A 25970-nucleotide genomic window follows, 5' to 3' on the forward strand; every position below is an offset into this window, starting at 1 on the left:
GAGTCCGACTCGCACTTGGCTGGTTTTTTGGAGAACTTTTTATTACCAAACGTAACAATAAAATCGTATTTTAAAGGCTCTCGTTCCTTGCAAAAACGTAGTTACTAGTTTTAATTTTACTATTTTATATTTAAATATCTCTTTTGCTTTTTTTCATGTGTTTCGAACACATGGTTTAAAACTTAGAGAATTGGGGGCCAATAGTTTCAGAACGAGTACCTACAAACATATTCAGTTAATAAGAGGAGCGCAAAAGAGTGAAATGCACCACATGGAATGGAACGTGTTCTGCAATAAGCGATCCGTTGGCACACACTTAGCACCTGCGTGATATTTCTAGAAACATGTCTGTGGAGCTGCGTATTCATTACATTCTTGAGTGGAATCGTTTTTCAATTATTACCCATTGGGAGCTTTAATTTTTATATTTAATTTTACACGTTTTAATCAAAGACAAATGCCATGAAGAAATTCACACGGAAACTAAACTATATTTGAAAGGGCAGACTGCGAGCCACAACTATAACAGGTTAAAGTTGGCCCGATAGAAAAAATCACGAAAACATGTCTAATTTTCATTAATTTGCAGTTGTACATTGTTACCCTGCATACCATGGCAGTATTATTTTAGTATAAAATAGCTATTGATATAGCCGAGGGATCTGACGAGCAAATATTAAACAGAAGTATAGTATGCATTTATTTAACATGCACGCCGTACGCCCCGCCCCGTTGCACGCCCAACTCTAGCGTCCACTCAGGCCTTATAAGCTTTACAACTGACTGGCTTTATGTCAACGCCCAGTCACGTCCGCTGTTAAGTGATTAAACGATAAACCGTCCATAAATACGTTTTGCTAATACGCAGCTAACGCCTAACGTACGTAATCACAGATTAATCCATTAAACGCTGGATTCTGAATCAATGTAAGTATCGCAATGCCTTTAGAGTTGACTTGTTCCACTTGTCGCGCGAACGCTTGCAAGTTGTGTTCACCAAAGAACCAGCGTAACTTGACATTGTAACTCACAAGAGCTATGCGTAATCAGAGAGAGTATTTTGACTGGTTCGCTAGCCTCTATGTCGCCTGTACTTGGCAACCATTTGGAATGATGCCTCTGAGGCGCGGCTGCCCCCGAGGACGACAGTTGTTGAAAAATGTATTGTTACGTTTATGGAGTATGCAATGCGATTGCATTCGATTGTGACGAACTGTAGATTTGCTGTTTGTATAAATATTCTGTCGATTATTTTTGGAAGCCAAATAGCAATCCTAATCTAATACCTACCACAACGTTTTCTAAAATAAAATGAAATACTAAAATTTCCTATACTAAAAAAAGCCGGCCAAGTGCGAGTCGGGCTCGCGTTCCAAGGGTTCCGTACATTACACAATTTAAACAATGTATTTTTTATGCGAAATGTCTTTAAAAAAAACCGTAGGGGTCGGATCAAAAACTAAGTAATTAAGTCCGACTCACGCTTGACTGCACATTTCTAATAGGTTTACCGGTGATCTATGGGTAAAGATCTATTTTCTGTATTTCTTTCAAAATTTTTGACCCAGTAGTTTCGGAGATAAAGGGGAGGAATGGTCATTTTTTGCCTCTTTTCTTGAATAACTTCTAAATTGTTTATCCTAAAATTATGTAAAAATATATTTGAGATTTTCACAATGAGCTCTTTCATTTGATATGTAACACGATATAGTTTGACAAACTTTATTTTTTAATTTTCTCATTTACCCCCCAAAAGTGGCCCCCGTGTTTAAAATTAATTTGTTTTCGTTACATGTCCATCTTTGGGTCACAAACTTACATACGTGTACCAAATTTCAACTTAATTGGTCTAGTAGTTTCAGAGAAAATAGGCTGTGACAGACGGACAGACAGACAGACGCACGAGTGATCGTATAAGGGTTCCGTTTTTTTCCTTTTGAGGTACGGTAAAATAACCAAGTACCGAGGCACAGTGCACAGTACGACGCGTTTATTAGTGGCGTTTCTAGTTTTGTAGGGATAACGCTTTAAATCAAACCATTTAATAAAGGAAGAAAAAGGAGGGTAATAAAATAAGAGAATGAAACGAAATATTGAACGAATTAACTATTACTTATTCAATTAAAACAAATACTGATGCTAATATATAACATGTACACACGGTAGTGTGACCGAGTCTTGCCATATAACAAAAAAACGAGCCACCCTCCAGTGTATCATAATTACCATAAAGTCCTGCAAGCCATTTTTCCCATAACGAGGCCGACCGTATCACCTTTGGCTTCATTCCCCGCACGGGCCTAACGTAGACGTAACGTAACGTAGTTTATGATCTCTGAACCGTAAGTTATCATTAGCAATTATGCGAGGGCTGTGTAAATCAGCCGGCGAGAAAAGGCCTAAGTACACGTTACATACAGTTTGTTTTACCTACCCTTGAACGCGGGAGCGCGTCTAAAATTCAGATAAGTACTCGTACTTTTGAACGATGCGTCTCTGCACTTAACCCAATACAAACTTCAGTATCAAACCTTTCAGTGAACACTGCTCGCATGCCACAAGTTCTCAAAGTATACAAACAAATATTATAAAGGAAAAACTTGTACATCGCACAGGGCAAATCCTTGGTATTTCTCAGTGGAAAGTTCTGTCCTTTTAGCCCGTCCGGACCGTCCGAGTGCTCGCGCGCGTAAGCCAGGGATCATGCGACAAATGTGCCCATTTTGAAGAAACTGCGATTTTTCCCAAAAATAATACATATATCATTTTTATTGTCACACTTTCATTGTTACGAGAAAATATGCTTAAAAGTTGAAACGAGACGGCGCATTATTTCGACAAATGACAAATGTTGGATAAATTATTATTCTGAAAGTTAAAGTCTTCTTTTTATTGCCAGGTTCCCATGTAAATTACAACATTACAGCAATAGCCTTCAGTTTGGTTACAATATGAATATATTATAATTTGTGCCATAGTACTGCGAATGTTGCTAACTTTGCTTCTATATGACTCAATTATATTTATATTGAAGCCATCTGTCTAATATGTACCTACCTAGGATTACAGAGATCAATTTGGACAATGAGTGTATTTGTTGGATTACCTATTAGTCAGTCTGTTGATAAACTAATTACGTAATTAACTTTTGTGTTTATTACAGGAGATCGAGACCGATGGGTGCCGATGGAGACAAATCACAGGAACTGCAAAACCAAGGGGTCACGATTCTCAGTAACAAAGAGAATCCCATCAAAAACATTACATGTAAAAAGATGCAAGTCTCGCAACGCAATTCTTCTACGACAAAAAAGTTTTGAGGTGTAATGCGAAACCAAGTCAGTTTTTTTAGTCAGTGTCACGGGGTCTTAAAATTAAAACCGTATCAATATTAGATCTTTATTTCTATCTTTAGCCAGCACAAAATTACAGGACGTCGAAAATGGCCTCAATGGCTTCGAGAAAAGGATGGTACGGGTGCCTCTTTGTTTTGCTCGACTTGGCGAGGGCACTACCGTGCCCCCAGATTAAGAAGACACAGTGCTCACTCCATACATTGGCTTCGTTACCAAAAAACAATTATTTTAGTAGTCTACATCTAGCGTCAAGTAGCGGAACTATCAGTACTGCTACGCGACACTAGATGTCACATGTGTCGCGACTGACGAAAAGTGTATTGCTCAACAATTTATAACTAATATTGTAAGCAGAAGGAGTTGAAAATAGAGTTCTGGTTAATCCGGCTATTATACATATTAGCTGAAAATCGTTGAGCATTAGACTTTCCGTTTGCCGCGACATCTATTGTCGAGTAGCAGTACTGAGAGTTTCGCTACTTGACGCTAGATGTAGACTACAAAAATAATAGTCTTTTTGGTAACAAAACCGATGTAGTGAACACTATGTCTTCTTAATTCGTTTTGTCAGTAATGACGGACCAACAAAGAGAGAGGTGTTTATTACAGAGTGTTTTTTTATTTATTTCAGTTTTGATACTGGTGACAGTGTAAAATATACTTCCTTTTTTAACTAAATTAAGATATCCAAACAGCAGCAATTGGGTCACGTTGGCAAAAATAGCATATTCATAAGTTCACCTATAATGCTCGTCTGGGCGCCGAAATATGTCTTAATCACTGATTCCATAAAAGTAATGGAGTTGCGAAATACACCATTATTTTTACTGCAGATTTATGACGCAGGCTTGGCACTGCCACTGTATTACCATCGAGCAAGTGTGACCTAGAGATCCGTAAGAGCGCTTTTACACTAGCGTTTTGTGAGCTCATTTCGTATGTGGGCCCGCGCGTCCAATAACAAATTCGCCATGATTATTACATTTCTTGGGTTTGAGTTATACTTAGAAAGACCAGGTCACTTGAAAATTACGAAGTACATGCTAAAACCTGCGTATCAGGGAAAACTTTATTCTAAACGGCTCTTAAAACTATGCGTCAAACATATATTGGTTCAATTCACTAGAATTCTTGCCAGGGGTCTGTAGTCATTGGGAATTATAATAAATCTTTGCGAACCTAACGCGTTCTAATAAATACGCAAATATGGGTTTGGGCTATTCCAAACAGCATTAAAAATCATGACGGGAAAAGTGGCACAAGATTGACAAGCTTAGTAAACAAACTTGAGTGTTTGATTTGCAGTTCGCAAAAGTTCTAGATTTGACGCTATTTTATTTAAATTATTAATATTTTTAAAAACATTACGTTACCTCAAAACGCTGTCATTACATACATAAAAATCTGATGCGATTAGAAAGTCGTATCAGATTTTTATATATGTAAGTAAGCTTAAAATGATAATAATCCTATTTTTGTCGGAATATGTCTGATGAAATGATATCCCGATCGGTTTCAATCCATAGAAGTTATACATTTATATGTACGAGTAAGTCAGAAGTTTTCTCTTAATCCGCAGTATACATTTTTTGCAAATAGTTCATTACCGATTTATTTATTTTATTCACACAAGTCGCACAAATTCACATTAATATTTTATTATCTAATTTAAATATTGTAATATGACGATGTAGAATCAATACAAATAAAATATATCTATCTACCTAATTTAAAAGGTAGGTATTAGTTATACTCTGATATTCCTCGTATTTCGTTCACTAAATTAAATTATTATTATTTCAAATAAACATCTTGAAAATAATAATCTTGATTCCAATTACTGTTATGAGATATGTTGAATAATTTATATTTTAAGAAATAAGGATCGGAAAGATGAGTTAGAGGGCGTAAGGGATCGATAAATTCATAATAGGAAACGCCCTTAGACATGGAAAAAAAGAAGTGAAAAGATACTTGTACCTAACTTTTGTCGAATTCCGAGACAGTCTCAGATATACCGGGTGTGACCTGTACCTACACGACCAAATAATTAGAACATAGATTGTACTCCTCAAATGGTAACACTTTTGTTCAATAACTTTTAAAAATTATGAAGTCTTTAGACTTCCTATTTTTCATACAAATTAAATATTATCTTCAATGTGCGCCATTATCATTGTGATTGACGTTGCTTGTCACGCCTTAAATATAACAAAATTCGCAAACAATGCGTCTTAAAATAAACTTTGAAATGTATTAAAAATCAAAACACAAATTATTTTTAAAAGTCGCTGAACAAATGTTGCTCAGTGTGAGGAGTACAGCCTACAATTAATTTTTTTGCGCGTGGCATGTAATACCCGGTATATAATTGAATCATATTTATAGACCCATGTCCCATATCCCCCATGACCATGGGGCCCTGGATCCACCTATTTGTCTGAACTCTCTTTTTATGAGTTTTACAATTGTACATTTTTTTCTGACTAATTTCTGTAACACTATAAATTTTATTGCATCTGGAAATAGCCGTACTTATTTTATTTAAGTGCCTACATAGGTATTTACAAACTCATGTCATGTACAATCGTTCCTTAATAGCGTGCGTAGCGTTTTAGTAGCGTGTTACCAAAACGACTTCTAATCCACCTATTCTGAAAATACTAGGCACTTAAATAAAAATAAATAAAAATTACGTACCCCTTACTCCAAAAGCAGCGGTATTCATAATTTCAAATCGTTATGGTTATATTGATATGATACGATTACTCGCTCTTATTGCTGTACGCGAGATACACTGCTGCTTTCGAGTCTTAGTCGCAGCATAACAAACACATACTTACTTATTAATTTTAAAATTGAAACTTCTAAGTAAAACCTCCGTGTAAATACACTCAATATTTTGATGCAGAAGCGTGACCACGACCTTGCCAGTACGAAAACTGGAACGATCTGGCGGGTGATAAACAAAACAACACCGCTTGACCACATGCATGCAGACGTGACTGGCTTTGTAAGTTTACTCGTCTACTCGTACAGTCAACAGAAGAAGTTACAATGTGCCGGTTAAAATGAACTGAATGTACAGTCAGCAGCGTCACATAAAGCGAGCCGGTTACAAAATGTGTATTATATAATTAGCTAACCTAATGAGCTTAACACATCTTTATTATTGAGAGAATAAGAATAAGTGTGTGGTATTTGTAATTTTGAACAGCACGCTTGCTTAGCTACACATGTATTGCTAACTGTAGGCATTCATCGCTTAAATATTAATAATTGTTATTTATAATTGTTTGTCCTTTCAGAGACAATCGTGGTCATGTCACAGGATTTGCTAAAAGTAAATATGTCCCGATTTCCCAAACACAATCAAAAATTCTGCCTCTAAACAAACGTATAGATATGTAGATATGTGTATAACCAGTACGTGATACAAATTATAGTTGCATAATATGTATAACATAGTACTTACATCAATTTTACTCTAGGTACTTACTCTTTATTTCACGCCTCAATAAAAGAAAACTACAAATCCCAAACTTAAAGCTCTCGAGAGGTACCATAAATAGATTGAATGTAATCAAAATGAAGGACGAGATTGCCGTTAGGTAAATAAAGTAAAAGAATCGTCGACAATCCTATCCTAATGGCAACTAACCTAATTCTGTCCTTGGTCACTCCATTTATATTCATCCCAAGTAAGCCCATGGCTCCCTAAGGTTTGATTTTCATACGTATTGTGATTCAAGAACCCGGACAGCAACTTTTTGGCTAACAATATGTCTACCAACTTAGGCAAACTCACTCGACTGCTTTGAGTCTTATTGTTATGAACTCTCATAAAATTACGTGAAAATGTAATTGAAATAAGCAAAAAGGTTAATCAGGTAATTTTATAATAATATTATTTTGACCACGATCATAACGACAACTCCAAAATATACATAACAGGTGTGATCTCTCTACTTCTTAAGAATATTTATTTTTGTTAAAATAATGTACCTAAATACTTATGAAAACCGTCACACGGTAGTCCGTTAGGAATCTACGGAGAAAGTAGTTTGTTCCATAAAAATAGGAATGTTTTCTATGACCATGAAGACATCTGTGATTTGGACTCATACGCGTGCAATGTTATGCGCCTAATGCGCCACACATGTCAATTTCATAGTAGCTTTGTTAGCTGTATGTTGAATATGACGTGAACTTAAATTAAGAGTAACATTTTCATGAATGAAGATTGTCTGGTATTTTTCTTAGTTTTGTGTAGCACTAACACTAAACGTAAATACCTATTGTACATCACATACATTAAGTGATTGAGGTAAAATCCTTTTATTGAAATAAATTACCTTGTGTATAAATAATTAAGCTAAATACAACAGTAGCGGATGAGACTACGCGTCAAAAGTATCCACTCACTAGTAGCTTTACAAAAAGGTATGTATCTATGTTTTATTTCACATTCACTTTAATTATGTATTATTACAATTAAAGTGAATGTCGTCTAATATAATGCTTACACTTTTACGCTTCGTTTGTAATAAGGTGATTTTTTTTTACATATCTTTGACGTCGACGGTGCAACAAACAAATTAAAGTTATCCCTATTTATGAAATAACTAGACGGTGAGATATTTACCCCCTTATTCATAAAACTTTACGGGCCTGATTTACTTAAATTATGTTTTCTCCCTTTCTTACAAATACATAAGTCAAAATGACTGATAGAGACAAACGATTCATAGCTAATTCGAGCCAGTAACGCGTTTATGAATAACGCGGTTATACCTACTTTTATTTTAGCTCGGCTCGTTGTTCTACCTGCTACTACTATTGATAATAAAAACAATGTGATGTACCTCCTGGATAGATATAGTAGGAACATTACTAATGCATTTACTAGACTAGTACAATAATTACCCATAATGACTTCCTAGATACATAAACTGTCATGAATAGGTAATTAACGAATTATCGCTACACCGTTTCACAAAGACAGTTGCTGTATTGTGTTCATTACGCAAAGGACAGGTGGAATTTAAAGATCCAATATCAGAATATCACAAATATGTTGGTTTTTAATTTTTCGGCTCATGATCCTACGGCGGCACTAGTTTTTTACGAAAACGACTGTAGGTAATCTGACCTTTCAACCCAGAGGGTAAACTTATTTGGATTAGTCCGGTTTCCTCTCGATGTTTTCCTTCACCGAAAAGCGACTGGTAAATATCAAATGATATTTCGTACATAAGTTCGGAGTTTGGGTTAAAATGGTCAATCGACTGAATTCATTGTACTGTGTAGTTAGCAATATATCGAATATAGGCTTACGACAGCTCGAAAGGATAAATAATTGCGCTTTTCAATAATAATGGTTTAATGGTTTACGATAGTCTAGCCATTAAAAGAGGCCGGGAAGCCCTTACATTGCTGCTAATTACAAGAAAAATGAAAGGCTATTTAAGCAGTTTTTAAAGTTTTTATAAAGAAAAACATGCAAGTCATGGTCTGGAATGGCAGTGAACACGCATTTTCGGTGGGAATGTTGATGATTTCACAGATTACACAATACCTTTCCATAACATGTAATTATAATATAATTTTATTTATTGAATTTTTAATCTGTTATTTTTAATTATTTAATTTGAATTGTATTGTTTCAATTAATTTGTTGCATTTCCTAGTCAAAAATAATTGAATTTTTAATTTGTTTTTTATCTTTTGATTTGAATTGCAGAGTTTTAATTAAATTGACCATTTGTTGTTACATTTCCTAGTCAAGAATGTTAATCTTAATGATAATAATATAATTTGTTGTATTGTATTTAAATTATAAGGCTCAACCGGTTTTGTACTAGCCCTTAATAAGCTAGCCTAGTCAATTAATTTGCACGTTAGGTTTGTCTTGTAATTGTACTCTAACATAATGTTATTTTTATTAGGTTAAAGTAAGGTTAGTAACACATATATGGGTTATATTATATCTGAAATAAATGATTATTTAATTTAATAACAGATACACCATTCCATTTGCATCTGCTCCATTTGAGATTTTATTCAGATAAATATTTATGCTTTAGCACTTTCTGCCTTGGAAGCAAAATAAACAATTTTATACAGCCATCAAATAATTCGAAACTTAAACTAGAATATTATAAATTTTAATAAATAGTAAAAAGCACCATAGTCACATATAAATAAAGCTACTTACAATACTTAAATTAAGTATGAAATACTTTAATACTAAAATCTATTATTTTTACGAAGATGGGTTGCATCGCTTTGAGACCGGAAATAAACCTTTACTAAATACCTAGTTGCCGTGAATAGACGCTTTTTTTATTTTTATAACTTTGTTTTTGCATTTAAGTCTGAAAGTACGAAACGACCGATCTTGGTCCTTGGCTATTTAATGGCGTCTCTGCTTAAGTTATGTAATCTGCGCCAGCGTTTGTTGCGATGCCCAATTGACAGTCGATAAGCTGTACAATAGGGAAGTTATCGCTGCTAGGGCTGCTGTTTTCATATAAAGATATAATTAGTGTGTTATTATGTAGTATGGTTACAGTTTTACTTTTTTTGTGTGTATAATTAAAATGCTCTTTTTTTGGGCTAGGTAAGATATGCACTTGCCTATGTGAAATGTTTACCCCAATATATTTAATTAGCAAAATATAAAATAAAACTATGAAAACGGATTATATCGCGTATATTGAATTTATAATACATCCCGACGTTTCGAACTCTTTACTCTTTTCTATGATTGTTCATTATTTTAGTATGTGGGTATTTTTGCACTTTGTAATTTTTCCTCAGTCACCCGTTGACCACGAACGCTGTAAAGAGTTCGAAACGTCGGGATGTATTTTATATACGCGATATAATCCGTTTTCATAGTTTTATTTCATGAGTAACTATCGCGGTAACCGAAGACAATATTAGCATAATATAATTAAACTAACAATGGCCTGAGTTGTTCATTGTACTTAATTTATGTAGGTGATAAAATATATGTATCAATAAACGACAACAAGACGCTGCGTCTAACGTAAGCGAACAACTCGCGAACGAGCGGCGAGCCCACGGCGTTCGCGTTCGCAACGAGATCGCCCACGTAGAACACTTCTAAAGGTATCGAAAAGATTGATTCGCCCACTTCGCTTCGCGTTCGCGTGTTGTTCGCCTACGTAGTACACTGCGTAGCCAGTAGTCAACCGTAGCAGTCCATGGCTGAAATCGAGTCGAGTGGCGCACTCAATAATGTGCGCTGATGTTCAATAAAAACGTTCTCTAAAACTTTTTCAGATAAAGTGATTCAATTTCATGATGATGATGATAATGATGATGACGTTGGTGTCATACACACGAACGTATAGGAATAATGCGAGGATCTAATATGTTTTGACGCACTTCAATACCTACTAATTTAGAAATGAAAGAGATTGTGTTTTTAGTATGGTATGCGGAAGAGGCTACGTAACCTTATATTGAGCATAGTCCGACATTCAACTTGGTTTTTGTGTAAAAGACTTAATAATAAATAATTTGGCAACGATTACGAATTGAAATTATATTATTGTGCACGAAATAAATAAAGTAAGTTTCACAAAACACAACAAAAAATAAAAAGCCGCAACATTCGTGAGAAATAAAGTATGCCTAGCAATATGACACTAAGTAGCACTTTCAACTTAATAACAAAGGCGACGGTGTCAGTGCTTCTGAATTGTCGTCAACAACCCACTTCAGAAATAAACAACAAAACATAACGTCATAAGGTTTCATGTCAAAGTCGAGTCGATAACTTGGCTATTTCAAGCCCTACAAAGTTTGTATGGGCATGAGCGGAAAAACCGAGCAGTATAAGTTCACCCTCTGGGCAGGAAATCGATGTCAACGCACCAAGGTTAGCGAGCCGAGCCGCAGATCACATTAAAGTAGACAGAGTCCAACTAACCTAACTCTGCACAGACTTTGATGTGCCAAAGTGTGGCCATGCCACTACAAACCTCATATTATCATAGTAGTTTTAAGTGAATTATTTCCACACTACATCAGTGCAAAGTATGTGCAGAGCTAGCTAGCTCCGACTCTATGATGGCAATTTTGAAAAACACTTTTTGAATTACAACTACGTGGTTAAATAACTACAAGCCTGAGACATACTAAGCCAGAAATAACTAAAGCAGAAACTTCCATTCAAGTAGATTGTTTTAATCTATTGTTCATAACATACACACACACACACACACACACACACACACACACACACACACACACACAGGCTACAGTATGGGGTTCTTCAAAAAAGGAGTATACAGGTTTTTAAAGGGTCGGCAACGCGCATGTAATATATCTGGTGTTGCAGACGTCCATAGGCTACGGTGACTGCTTACCATCAGGCGGGCCGTATGCGTGTTTGCCACCGACGCGGTATAATTTATTTTGCATGAGCAGCGGTTACGATAGCCGCACGCCGCGTAGCGTACTATGGTGTCATTTGTGACCGCTGCTCAGCTGTTAGTTAATGTTTGAAAATGAAAACCTAGGCTTTCGAAACATGTCGCGCGAGTGACTAAAAATACGTACCGTAATAATATTATTAGCCTAATGTTATTCACTCACGACACTTTAAATTCCATTATTGCAAACCTTTATGGTGACTTGTCTATTCTATCACTAGGTATGTAATCTACATTACAACGACTACTACCAAGTAGCGTGTCTCTGATATATGCGAGTTCCGCATTCTCGCGGGCTGTTAAATCGACTGTGGCATATTGATGTGTGACCTCCCTATGCAGAGGCTACCCTCGATCGCTGGCTCTAACCCCGCCCGCGGTTTGTATTTCATTTAATCTCTAGCCGCTCAAATATTTTTAAAATTTCTTACCTAATCAAGTCCAATTGGAACAGAATACCGTTTTTGTGTTGTTCTATATTAAAAACTAAATAATTTAACCGACATGTACATACATACACATTGCAATGTGCAATGTTATTTTGAGATTCTAAATGGAAATAACTAAGGTCAGTACGGGTAAGTGTAGCTATGAGGCAAGTGTAACTGGCCTTCATATTACGTAAAATAATTGAGATTTTGATATTGCTATAATCTGTTGTCATGAGTAAATAAACTATCAACAACAACCTCATAAATAATACAAAACGTAATCACGGTCTATATCCCGGTCAATATAAGTCTAGTAAAACTAACCGTGAATAATTCAAAACTCTCATACCAGTGATATTGTACCTTAGGGCGCGCACAGTTCGAAATCCAACTTTATGATATTGATTTATGTGTTCAAAGTAAACTTTTACAAAAGTATGTCCCACTTAAGGGGCCCACTGACCATCAGTCCGCCGGACGATATCGGTCTGTCAGTTGTTCGGAATTGTCAAATTTTTGTTCTAACTGACAGGCCGATATCGTCCGGCGGACTGATAGTCAGTGGGCGCCTTTACCCATATCATAGAGTAACTTATACTAGAGCGGTACTGTCATAGTAAATTTTGTAACCACAGTAAATTCACTGCCATCTGTCGACACACTTTAAAACTAAAAATGAAGATTTATAAAAATACGATAAAATTTATTTAAATATAGATAAATGATTTTTTTATTTGCATTAATTATTTTTATGATTTTGACCCATGTTCTTTCACTGATATGCGTTAAAATTGTTAAATAACAAACGAAACCGTCAACGCCATCTATACGACAGTAGGCCAAAACTAGTAGCGCCCTCTGAACGAGAATCAAATTTTCTTGATTTTCGAGGCACGTTTTTTCCTTAGACTGTATCCATCTATTACGGAGTTATATCTATCTTTGCCCATATTGACCTTATAACGTATAATTATTTAAGCTTTATTAAAACATATCGATAGAATAATGTGTTATGACTGTGCGTTTTGTAATTGTTCTGCTCGACTTAAGGGTCTCCGGCAAGCCATACGCAAACGCAGTTTGTCTATCATTTTAAAACGACTAGCTAGATTGCTCTATAACTTTGTACTTACAATAGGACTTATCCTATACTAAACTTACTTTTTACTTAGTATATCTATGTCTGTAATTAGTTTATGTAGGTTCAGTTCACCATAGTTAAAAAAACACAGCGAATTTAAGTTTTTCATACAAATCTTGTTTTGCTATATTTCGTTTGTTTTATAAACCGGAGCTATATAAACTTATTTCAGACCTAGATATGCCTCATGTCATTGTATGTGCAGTTTCATTACAATACAACCCGTAGTTTTAAAATGAGAGCGGAACTACGTTTGTATGGGAAGGTGTAATTCGGCCGAGCTTGCCGGGGACTCTTAAAGTTTGCATTTGTATGAGGCTTATCAAAATATACAGGGTGATTCAGGAGACGTGAGCAGGATTAACACTGCGCCTTTAGTAAATTATAAGCAACTGTATTAGTAACAGTATTAGTGAGATTAACGTAATTTTTTTGTAGTGTTAAAAAAAGTTTTTAATTTATTTACCACATGCATGGTCACCCTACAATTAGATTACATCCGTCAAATACAACACTGTGAAAAGTGGCAAATTGAATGTCATCAGTCCGGTTACTTTTGAAAACTCGTATCCTACTCAAGTATGACAATTTATTTTCTTCATAATCAAAGTGCTGTCATAACACTTAAAGAGGTTTTAATGTTTATTTATTAGGTGTTGTACGGTGACCATGATTGTAAAGAATTAAGTTTGTCCTCACCAAAACGTTAAAAAATAGGAAAAAGTTTGATTGTTTCACGTAAGTACGTTGGTAACCGATTTACAGTTACTGAGTGTGCAGGTTTAGTCCTGCTCACGTTGCATGAATCAGCCTGTATTATACACATTATATCAGAACCTGTTAGATAGAGGTTTCTTCCTAGGACAGCCACAACAACGTTTTAAACGGTTGGCGGCCTTCTATAGGTATGTGCTTCAAAAAGGTGATTTCAATTTTGGTAAGGCCAATTTACCCGTTCGTGCAATGGTACCTTTTTCTAATAAAAGCCATGGCATTGAACGCTGGAAATAAAGTCTGAATTATTAAATCAGTTCGTTGGTAGGTTGACATGTAGGCTGATGTATTGGTAATGAATACCGATCGTGGATGATACAGAAAATATATCATGCAAAAGTTCGACAAAGCAATAGTCTACATTGCCGGTGTATATTGGACAAAGCCCAAAGGCTAGCAGTGGGACGAACTTATACAGGCTGATGATCCCTAAGGCGTGTAAAACAAAAAGGAAGGAATGGAATGATTCACACACTTCTGGTAAACATTCGAAAGGTCGCAAGATCGAGTCTCGCCGAAACGATGGATTTCTGATGATGATGAGCTTACGTTAAAATTCGCGGTTAATTTTTTACCTACGAGGAGAGTTATTTGTAAATATTGTATACCCGAAAAGGGTAGCCGTTGGTACTATGTACTATGTATCATTTTAACATCATGTTTGACACGGTAAACAATAAACTTATTCTTATTCTTAAATTGATGTGGTACTTAAAAATAACCGGTGTTAAAAAGTTGAACTTTAGAGCTTTGTTGCGTCGTCTCCCTCTATCGATAGGCGTTTTTTTTGTATACTACGTCGGTGGCAAACAAGCATACGGCCCGCCTGATGTTTAGCCGTCTCCGTAGCCTATGTACGCCTGCAACTCCACAGGAGTTACATGCGCGTTGCCGACCCTAACACTCCTCTCCCTCGTTGAGCTCTGGCAACCTTACTCACCGGCAGGAACACAACACTATGAGTAGGGTCTAGTGTTATTTGGCTGCGGTTTTCTGTAAGGTGGAGGTACTTCCCCAGTTGGGCTCTTCTCTAGATCTGGAATGGCATCCGCTGTCCTGTGCCCTACCACACAAAGCGAGATCTGTTTATCTTATACCTTTAAGGCCGTTCCATCGGTTTGCCGCTATCACTGTCACAATTTCGCAAGAAAGAACGGGAAAGGCCATGCGCGCCAAGTGTCAATTTTGATCGAATTTTGTCGATTTTTATTTATTTTAAAAACGTTGCCTTACAATATCGAAATTCGGAAGCGGTAAAATTACTATTTAAGTTAACATTGTTTTTCTTATTTTTTTTTGTTCATAGTGTAATCGGCTGCCAGTTCTCCATAATTTAAACATATAGAACATCACTTGCAATTATTATGTTGTTATTTGTTATATGTTATATGTTATTTGTTATATGTTATTTTATTTTTATTTTTATACATACTTGCTCGTAAAACCCACCCAGTCAGCAACCTGCGTTATCTTATTAACTACGCCAGAATCAAACTGACTTGAATTAAATAAGTACGTCTTGGTAGTCACCATATATAAGTTGTATATACTATGTCTATGATATATAACTAACTACGAAATACCAGCCAGTACAAATATCACACAAGAAGGTTATCTGATTTGACTACCAACTGCTACATAGATATAACTTTATTGCAAAGCTCGAAGGTTTATTACCTGAATTTAGTACACAGTAACCTTCAAAATATATATGTTGTATGTCATAAGCTGTAAACACAGTATAAGTAAAGATTATCAACACGTGCGGGGTTTTATCGACAAAGGGTTTAAATTTATGAAAGACTAACCTATAAAGTACGGCAGGAAACAATAAATCAATCAATACATTTCCCTCATTATACTCGGCTGAAGGTCGATCACAGATCACTTACTAACTATTAGATCGAGTACCGTAAACCTGAGTGTAAGTAACGCAGGGTAGTTTTTAGGGTTCCGTACTCAAAGGGTAAAAACGAGACCCTGTTACTAAGACTCCGCTGTCCGTCTGTTTGTTTGTCACCAGGCTGTATCTTATGAACCGTGATAAGACAGTTGAAATTTTCACAGATGATGTATTTCTGTTGCCGCTATAACAACAAATACTAAAAAGTACGGGACCCTCGGTGGGCGAGTCCGACTCGCACTTGTCCGGTTTTTTAGTTTCGTGAGTGTTGCGGATTAATTAGTGACAATGGATGGATTTATTAAAATATATATCCTGGATATTTGGATGGGCATGGACAATGTCACCTATAACGTTATGTTTGTTACGTGACTTCTGCCATTTTCACGAGTCAAATTTGGCTCCTATTTATTCATGTAAGTTACAGACATCATTTAAAAATGGCTCTAGAGGTTGATGGGCTGTGGCAGTGTAACACTAGATGCAACAACTGTGTTTCGCGGCTCGACCGTACTACATACTTTCTTCACTTTTTAACAGCGTGTGTTATTTGTGTTATTGTGTGTTAACCACGCCACGAGTCTTTGTAAAGTCTACGTACACGATGCGGCGTCTATAATAGACAGCCTAGGTTTGAACTATACCAAAATAAACTGTAACGATGCCATTAGGTTATCAGTTAGGAATCTAGTTTCAGCTTCCAATGAAAAAGTGACCTTATTGGTTTACAGTTTTTAGATTAACGTTGTCAAATAAATTAACCGTTTTATAGTTGAATAGGTAATTATACCTACATATTTCATGTTTTATAAAGTCAAAGTAAGTTTATTAATATTTCTAAGTACATATTTATGACTTGTGAATAAATTACTACTTATGCCTTTATTTACCTAAATACTTTGTTAAAATACCCAATTTCGTACAAACTAATATTTGATGTTTATTAACTAAGTTACCAAGTGTAGAAAAATAAGAAACAAGTTTAAATAGATACTGTAATTTATTTATTTATCAGTCTTGTAGCTCCATCGTAGGTGTGAGACTCATATTTTACCGAGTTTTCATGGTTTATTCATACAAATGAATACAAATGTACGTGTAGCGTCTAGCTGTCTGGGTTTGTTTTGCACACTAGTAAGTGGATTTATTTATGTTAATACTACAAACTCTTGCTTAGCAAGTGTCGGTAGCGCAGCGGTAAGAGCATACGACTTTCAATCCCGACTCGACTCGACTCGATATATATATATATATATATATATATCGTTTGATATTTACTAGTTGCTTTTCGGTGAAGAAAAATATCGCGAGGAAACCGGACTAATATCAATAAGATTCCCTTCTGGGTAGCAAAATCAGTCGTTTTCATAAAAACTATATAGTGCCTACGCCAATTTTTGGGATTAGTTACCAAGCGGACCCCAGGCTCCCATGACCGTAGCGAAAAGCCTGAACAAACATGAGAAAGATGAATGGCTCCAAAAATCTTGCTTAAAATAACGAATCAGACTACGCCTCAGTAGTATAGTATGAATTTTCTCAAATGATTTTTAGGCCTCAGACCCTAATCCGTTAAACAATAGTTATTTGTTATACAAGGGTGCAAAGTTGTATTTTACCCGCGAGTGTGGAATTGAAACACGAGCAAGCGAAAGGATTCTATAGTTGAACCACGAGCGAAGCAAGTGGTTCTAAAATATAATCCTGAGCGTAGCGAGTGTTTTAACACACGAGAAGTAAAATACATTTGCACCCGTGTGTAACACAAAACTTTTCCCCTCACTATAGCGAGGAAAGTGCAACATCCACAGGCGTTAGATCATCTTCATCAACTGGAATCACTCATTTTTTTACGATATTATAACAAAAAACTGGAAATTCTGTACTTTTACGTGAGAAGTTTTTAAGTAAAATTTTTGTTGACAATGTTGACATTTCTGACGTATGAAATGTCAATGATGCGTTTTGAAATTGCATCGACTTAACTTGTGCGTTCAGAATTATATTTAACATAACTATTAAAAAACAAACGTTTTTAATGGAATTTTAAGGTTTATGACTTAAAATCATTAAATAAAGCTAAATCTGGAATTTTTTATTAGATTCTCAAACCATTTATTTAATGATAATTGATATCGAACGAACCATTATTATGAGCGTTTTACGTTTTGTTATCTGTCAAGCCACTTAAACACGCTCCATCCAAGGTCAAATTACTTTCCCCACTAGTGGATAAAATGCGTTTTTCCCCGCTTGTTTTAAAGGATAAAAGACGGCTTTCCGAGCTAGTGAGGGGAAAAAGCCTTTGTTTATTTTATGGAGAGGCGCCTTAGTCGCGTGCCGAGCGCGTGCGAACTCATGCGAAGCAACCATGTCGTTAAAAAGCAACCATCGTTATAGTTAAGGTTCAAAATGTAACAGCTCATTCAGAGATAACGAGTTTGGGTAATGAAGGACGAACGGTTGCCTGTGTGTGGCCTCAGAATATAGAGCTGCTACATAAATTTGAACCATATAAATAGGACGGTAAAATTTATTTTTAAACAAGTTTGTTCCCGTTCAGTCAGTAGCGGTAGCATTGATAATCGCTGGACAAAAGAACCAAAAGCATTTGTTTAACAAATTAGGGTTTGAGGCGTAAATATCATTTGAGAAAATTCATACTACTCCATTGTCTAATAGCTTAATAAAAAGAAACATTCCTCTAAATGTAGACCAATTAGACTGTATGTAATGACAAATAATTTTGAACGATAATTGCAGATTTATCTTTATTTAGAAAAGTATTAGAGGGTGGCAGATACTTTTGACGCGTTGTTACATCCGCTAGTATTGATGCTCAGACTGTCCACAACAAATGACAATAAATGATAAATGATAAAACAGCTTTGTTAATATTGTATGGGTACGCTTTGGCTACAATAACGCAAGGACGCCTTTACCAATAAATACAATTAAAATATGTCGGGCCATGCTCAGTGTAGGGTTTCGTATTTACTATTCTGTCAAAATAGGCCAAACGGGGGCTATATAGGGCCTTTGCAGCGCTTTGTACGTCTTTTTACTAAGAAAAGAAGATTTTTTGTAATACTAATAACTCAAAAACTACTGGACCGATCATGTTCGCTATAGTTTTCGTTGAAAGTATTTATTTGTTTCACGATTTATTTCATATTTTTTGGACCCAAGGTTCAAAAGTTAGAGGGAAAGTTAGAGAATATTAACAATATCAAAAAATGTTTTTTGGAGACCCTTATTCGTTTTGAAATACCTATGCAACGATACCCTACACTATTGGGATAAAGCAAAAAATAAAGAAAGGAGCAAAGCCTCAGACAGACAAACAGACATGGCGAAACTATAAGGGTTTCTAGGTGACTACAAAACCCTAAAAAGGGGGGAAGCTTTTTTATTACCAACAAAAAAATGAGAACCACTAGTCTAAAATGTGCATTTCCTACTTCTGATAGACGCTAGCACTCTCTTGAGTCAAATATTGTGGTAAAGCATAATCCCTATTCAAAACAGCCTCCTGGGGATGAGCGCCATTGTTTCGAAGAAGCTTTAACAAAACTTCGGTGCTTGTAGCTTTGGCATGAAAGAAGTTGATCGGAAAATGTGAACAAGAAAAACAAGAATGATTATAAACAAGAATTGTAAATATTCCGATTTTATTATGCACGTAAATCATTTAAAGGGAATCTTCTTACAAGAATTCTTGTATTTAATAATCACTTAATGTAATTGCTTTTTTTCTTCTTAATAAATATTTTTAGATACATACTATTTCTTAACTCTATCTGCCCTATAATACCATATGGAACATGCAGATAGAGTAATGCTACGAATACTAATATAATTTGGTGGTTAGGCTAGGACATCAACGCTGAACAATAAGCTATATTACAAAAGAGCGAGTAAAATTTCCCCATCTACATGAGTTCCAAGATACAGGCTCAGCCTAGTTGGAGTTGGGGCTCACCGGACTAGTGACCGGACACCATTTGTGCATCTTGCTACTGTGTATATTTTTGATAAACATGAAACTACCTTGCGGTAGCTGTACCAAGAACCTTACCTCCTCAGCTTACCTTCGCCGGTAAACGTCATGAATAGAAGAATGTTTATTCTACTACTTCAGCTTAAAATACACAATAGATTCTTGGCTGCATAAAACTATCCTTTGTGTAAACTTGGAAATAATAACAAAGTATAAAATGTTACCCTGCAAGTAACATTCACGAAGTTTTCGAGAAAAACATGTATTGTTAAAATAAAAGAAAATGGAAAATCAAACGAAGGGACGTAGCTGTGGTTAATATACATCAATATTTTCTATAAAGCTAATATCCAGAGAGAAAACGTGGACTGAGTTTGTATGGAGAGTCACGAGACGTCGTTCCCTTTCCTCCCATTATTATAACCTATAATTCTTTTGTTACCCCCTTATTCATAAAACTTTACAGGCGATTTAGTTAAATTATGTTTTATCCCTTTCTTACAAATACATAAGTCAAAATGACAGATAAATACAAACGATTCATAGCTAATTCAGGCCAGTAACGCGTTTATGGATAACGCCAATAGGCAGTTTTTATTTCTGATGACGCAGCGGAATTACGCTGTTGTCCCCAAATTCCCCAAAATCTCAAAATCAAATTATTATTAAGAAGATAACATATTTATACGTTCCTTTTGTAAGTTGTAACGCATGCAGACCACTTAATTGTTGGTTGTCAATGGGATTTCCATAATGGAAATCGTATTGCTCGCACAAGTTTATTTTTTAACTTTTAGTTCTACGTTTACAAAATATTTTATTAATTTTAAGTTCTTAACTAAGTGGCGGCTCACAATAACATTCCAAATTTCATTAAAATATACCTTATAATTTTAGAGTAAAATGGCTATGACTTACGGACAGACAGAGGGACGGACAGACACATGAATTATAGTTTATGAGGGTTCCGTTTTTACAATTTTTGCTACGGAACCCTTAAAATGAGTGATTCCAATATCATAATTCGTATCGCAAATATCGCTAGTTTATATCGGATTAATATTAATAGATTCTAAAGATAACAAATAGGACACCTAATTTTATCTTATCCGTTACGAAATCATAGTGTGAGGTGCTTTGTGATTTGTTTTGACATCATTTTATAAGCTTCTAACGATTTTTGATTGGGCTGCATTGTGTTAAATTGACAATATTGCTAACATCCGGAAAAACCAATATATATTTTTTCAATGTGATTCGTTTCAACTGTCACTGCTTCCAATTAATTTTGTGTATGAAAGCTTTATTTTTAAACTATCGACAATTTACTGGGTTGCACAAATGTTAGGTAACTATAGAAAGCTAAACAAAAAGTCTGTGATAACATGTTTATACAAGCTTTTTATTAACTTGCAATGTACTTAACTGTATATGTATGTATGTTTGTAAGGCTCAAATCTTGCAAGTTAAATTTGACCCACTTCTCGACTTCCAGTGAAGCTAAAAATTTGCATACAATGTAAGTCAGGTGACAATGCAATATTATGGTACCATCGAGCTGATCTGATGTGGAGACAGGAGGTGCTACTCTGTGATAAAACAACGAAACCTAATTGTGTTTGGGGTTTTTAGAATTGTCTCGATGAGTATTAGTTGTCTGTGGAAAGAAAAGTACAGTCGGCGATAAAAGCTAGTACCAAAAATTAAATTACATAGGTACATTGCAAGTTAAATAAAAGCTTGTAAAAATAGATCACTTTAATGACATCCTTTAAAAATACCTACATTCGTCGTAGTACCAAATTAACATAACAAATACAAGCATGGATTCATTTGCGGCACCTGTAACGTCATAATTTATTCAGAATCGCATCAGGTAAAACGTGACCTATCCAACTGAGAGAGACGTATGAACGTCGACGTAAAACGTTTTTCTGGTCTTTTCAATTCAAACAGGTAGGAAGCGAACGATTATGAATATTAGAACCTTTGATGTACCTATTATAAAAGCGATCCCTTTGCGATTTCATCAATTTGTGTAAAGCTTGTCCCAGAAAAAAATGTTGTTTGTATTCGCACTAGACTTCTGACCAAAAGGCTGGAGACTGTTATATGTAAAAAATACCAGTTTTCTTATTCTTTCTAAAAAAATCGCTTTCGTTTACATTTTCGAAGATATCGCCATCACAGAAAAAAACTACATGACAAAATGTTGTACAAACACTTACAAAATCGAGGCATTTCCACGAAAAACTAGCAGTGAAGTTAATCTATGTAGTTAGTAAGACCTGTTCAAAGGATGTTAAAACAATTCTAAGAAACTGATGGAAGACGAAGGTTTTCTAATAAATAATACAGAGAAGAACATCATAGCTGCGTTGCAAAAAACGCCTATTACCCTGTCTGTGCTATATCCCCTCGAGCGGCAAAGCAATATTTTAAATTTTCGCGCCGTGCGGCGCGCAGCCGCGAGGGGGCGTGTTTTCCATATTAAAAATGGCGGCCCGCCGCACGCGCGGTTGTCAAACAGCGTCCCATTCGAGGTAGCTTGCCGTTAGCCAAAAGTGCAAAGCGTACAAATGAACAGTGCAGTCTTTAAAAAAATAACTCCTTAAAGACGTATATTGACCGGGATATAGACCGTGATTACCTTTTGTATTATTTATGAGCTCCCGATATTTCGACGCAGTGAAACTAACCGTGAATCATTCAAAACTCTAACTCCATAAAGACCTACAAATAAACGAAAGTACCTAACAAACATGCAAAATATTAAACTGATGTTGAAACCACATCTACCATTATCCAAGAAAGCGATAAAGTGGTACTAAGTCAACAATATCGAATTTGTGGAAAAACACCTTATTCCTCCCAACTGCTCTGAATTACGATCCATTGAAAAATAATGGGCTCGTATGCTCTGAAGAATTGTTTGACATGATGCCAACGGCCGCTTTCTATCACTGCACCGCTCGTCATCGGCAGGGTGTTCATCCTCACACCCTAGCACCTAAATGGTCGCGTACTGTGCGGTTTAAGAGGAATTTCCTCCCGCGTACGCTTCGGCTGTGGAATGAGCTCCCTGCCGAGGTTTTCCCGAGGGGCTACAGTATGGGGTTCTTCAAAAAAGGAGTGTACAGGTTTTTAAAGGGTCGGCAACGCGCGTAATATCTCCGGTGTTGCAGGCGTCCATAGGCTACGGTAACTGCTTACCATCAGGCGGGCCGTATGCTTGATTGCCACCGACGTGGTATAAAAAAAAAGCAGACACTTAAAACATAAAACTAACGCCATATCAGTTGAAAATTTCAAGTCGAAATGGAAAAAAGCTTAAAAATTAATAACGAGTCCTATGTACATAACCTGATGGCAGGCATTACAACATAATTACGAAATTTCTGGATTTATAAAGTCAAACACTTAAAACATGCGTACATACATGTTGTTTTTTAAATTTGTAACAAGAATTTACCATAAAACAGTTGGTTTCTAACTGTTGTGTAAGATATTGTGAAAATTAAAATGCCTCATTTTTTCTGGGACAAGCTTTAAATTATCGTGGATATTAAATTTGTATCTGAAAAGTAAGTGAAAAGTCGATTTTTATTAATAGCCTTGATGATGAAAGCTTGTCCTCTAGCGGGGACTTAGTGAATTCAATGCCAAAAATTCACTTATCGTGTTTCCGAAAAACTAATATGAACGAAGCCTCTATTAATCAAGACCTTTAAGTGCATGGTCAGATATTTATGAAAACCTTGGCCGCTCCGATATATATAATGGCAACTGTACAACTAGAACATAAACTAAACTAGCCATTTTTTAATTTGAACTTTATCTATATAAGGTATTCATAATCAAATAATCAACTGTTAACGTAACAAGGAGAAAAACATTAGGGACACCATGGGGACACCAAAATTAGTGGGTGAGTATTGGAATTTCAATAAAACATTTTTCATAAGCAAAGGGTTGAGAGAGATTTTTTCTGGCATACCTAAAGCAATTATGGAAAAAAATATGTTTAATTAACATTTCGAAATGCCGCCCCGGGCATTGAAGGCCATGGTCATTTTCATTTTTCATAGCCCGTAAGCGCAACTTGCACCATCCCACTAACACGGGGTTAACCGGTTAAACCGTTAAAACAGTTTCAAATTGTACTGGTAACCATGGTTATATTTAGTGAATGGTGCAAGTGGCCCGAAGTGTATTATATTAGTAATAACTTTGGCAGCTTTTCAGATTATCGAAAGGACTGTAGTTTAATATTATGAGAGCCGACGAACGCTACGTTAACCAACGACTGCGGACTGGCAACCCATTTCCCACGGGATAATTGGTATCCACCAAAGAAATTATTTACTCACTTTAAACCATTTTGTAATCAGGCGAATCGATTTATTACGGTACGTATTTATGTACCCAACCTGTATGTATTGTTTAACCCTTCGTGCTAACTGCTAAATATTGATATCCAAGCAAGCGAGATTCCAAAATTGAACCACGAGCGCAGGGAGTGGTTCGAAAAGTGGCATCTCGAGCATTGCGAGGGTTTCAAGGCACGTGGGTTAAACAATCTGCTCCAGAGTGAAACACAAAAAAAAATTACCACACCAAATATAAGTAAAACAATACAAATCAAATTCAAATGAATGTTATTAAATATTTATCATTCAAAATTATTGCTTAAAAGTCAATTATATCAGCCAACGTGGGCAAACAACTTAAAATTTGCATCAGATTACTGTGCTACACATGTGGATAAAATGCAACTTTCTTATCAGTTTTTGAAGTACAAAGAAAGCCTTCACTAGCTGGTATGGACTAACCGCCCTGGAGTACCTTGTAATTAGTGTCACACCTGAGAAACCTTTGTACACAAACCTTTGTACACAATCATTGATCTTAGTTATGAAACTATAACAGTGATTTTAGGGTTCCGTACCCAAAGGGTAAAAACGGGACTCTATTACTAAGACTCCGCTATCCGTCTGTCCGTCTGTCCGTCTGTCACCAGGCTGTATCTCATGAACCGTGATAGCTAGACAGTTGAAAATTTTTCCCAAATGATGTATTTCTGTTGCCGCTATAACAACAAATACTAAAAACAGAATAATATAAATATTTAAATGGAGCTCCCATACAACAAACGTGATTTTTTTTGCTGTTTTTTTCCGTAATGGTACGGAACCCTTCGTGCGCGAGTCCGACTCGCACTTGGCCGGTTTTTTTTCTAAAGTTCTTATTGTCAACTTTCTTTTATTTGTAACTTAAAGAACAACAACGGGAACTAAATAATTTTATATCAGTTAAATCAGTTTTTCGTTATAAAAATGCACTTAAGTGGTAAACTAAACATTTTATGAAAAGACAAGTAAAGAAAGTAACAGTAGTTCATAATATTTTTAATAAAAAAAGGAGACCAATTATAAAAATAATCTACACCCGGCAATTGTTAAGCAAAATACCGCATACTTTAAAACGCTTAACTTAGCTTAAGTAACCCAAGAAATTCAAATTTCCTACCTTAAGAAGAAAATCCGAGGCAGTCCTTAATTGCTTTTATTCACTTGAATAACACCCGTCTCCAAAAGTCACTCAAAAGAAGACTTTTTACTCTTAAAAGTTTTCAATTTGGATTCACATGTTCGCAGTTGCGATAATTCTAAATACGAATCGGAACGTAGGGCGGGCGGGACAACCGGCCAGCCATACGACGCGAGTTGGACTGAGCCTCAACACCGTCGGTCGGTATACATTTCAGTATTGTCAATTAACATTTTTACCTGTAGACTGGCATTTTAATGTTTTAGCGCACGTGATTCTCGTGAATTCGTAAATAAACAAAGTTATTTTATAGCACGACCATGCTTTGTTTTCAGTTTTCACAAAAT

At 35.8% G+C, this 25970-nt stretch overlaps 2 protein-coding genes across 2 annotated transcripts in view; both read right to left on the reverse strand.

Moving 5' to 3' along the window:
• Nucleotides 1-25805, reverse strand: part of LOC134746189 (beta-3 adrenergic receptor-like) — a 107312-nt gene extending 81507 nt beyond the window's left edge. Inside the window, exon 1 of the mRNA XM_063680515.1 lies at nt 25603-25805. The gene's annotated coding sequence lies outside the window, so the exon portion shown is untranslated. The remainder of the gene's footprint in view (nt 1-25602) is intronic.
• Nucleotides 1-25970, reverse strand: part of LOC134746188 (inositol hexakisphosphate kinase 1) — a 356169-nt gene that overhangs the window by 168694 nt on the left and 161505 nt on the right. The gene's annotated exons all lie outside the window — the stretch shown is intronic.

The sequence above is a fragment of the Cydia strobilella genome, chromosome 12 (assembly GCF_947568885.1).
Source record: "Cydia strobilella chromosome 12, ilCydStro3.1, whole genome shotgun sequence".
NCBI lineage: Eukaryota > Metazoa > Arthropoda > Insecta > Lepidoptera > Tortricidae > Cydia > Cydia strobilella.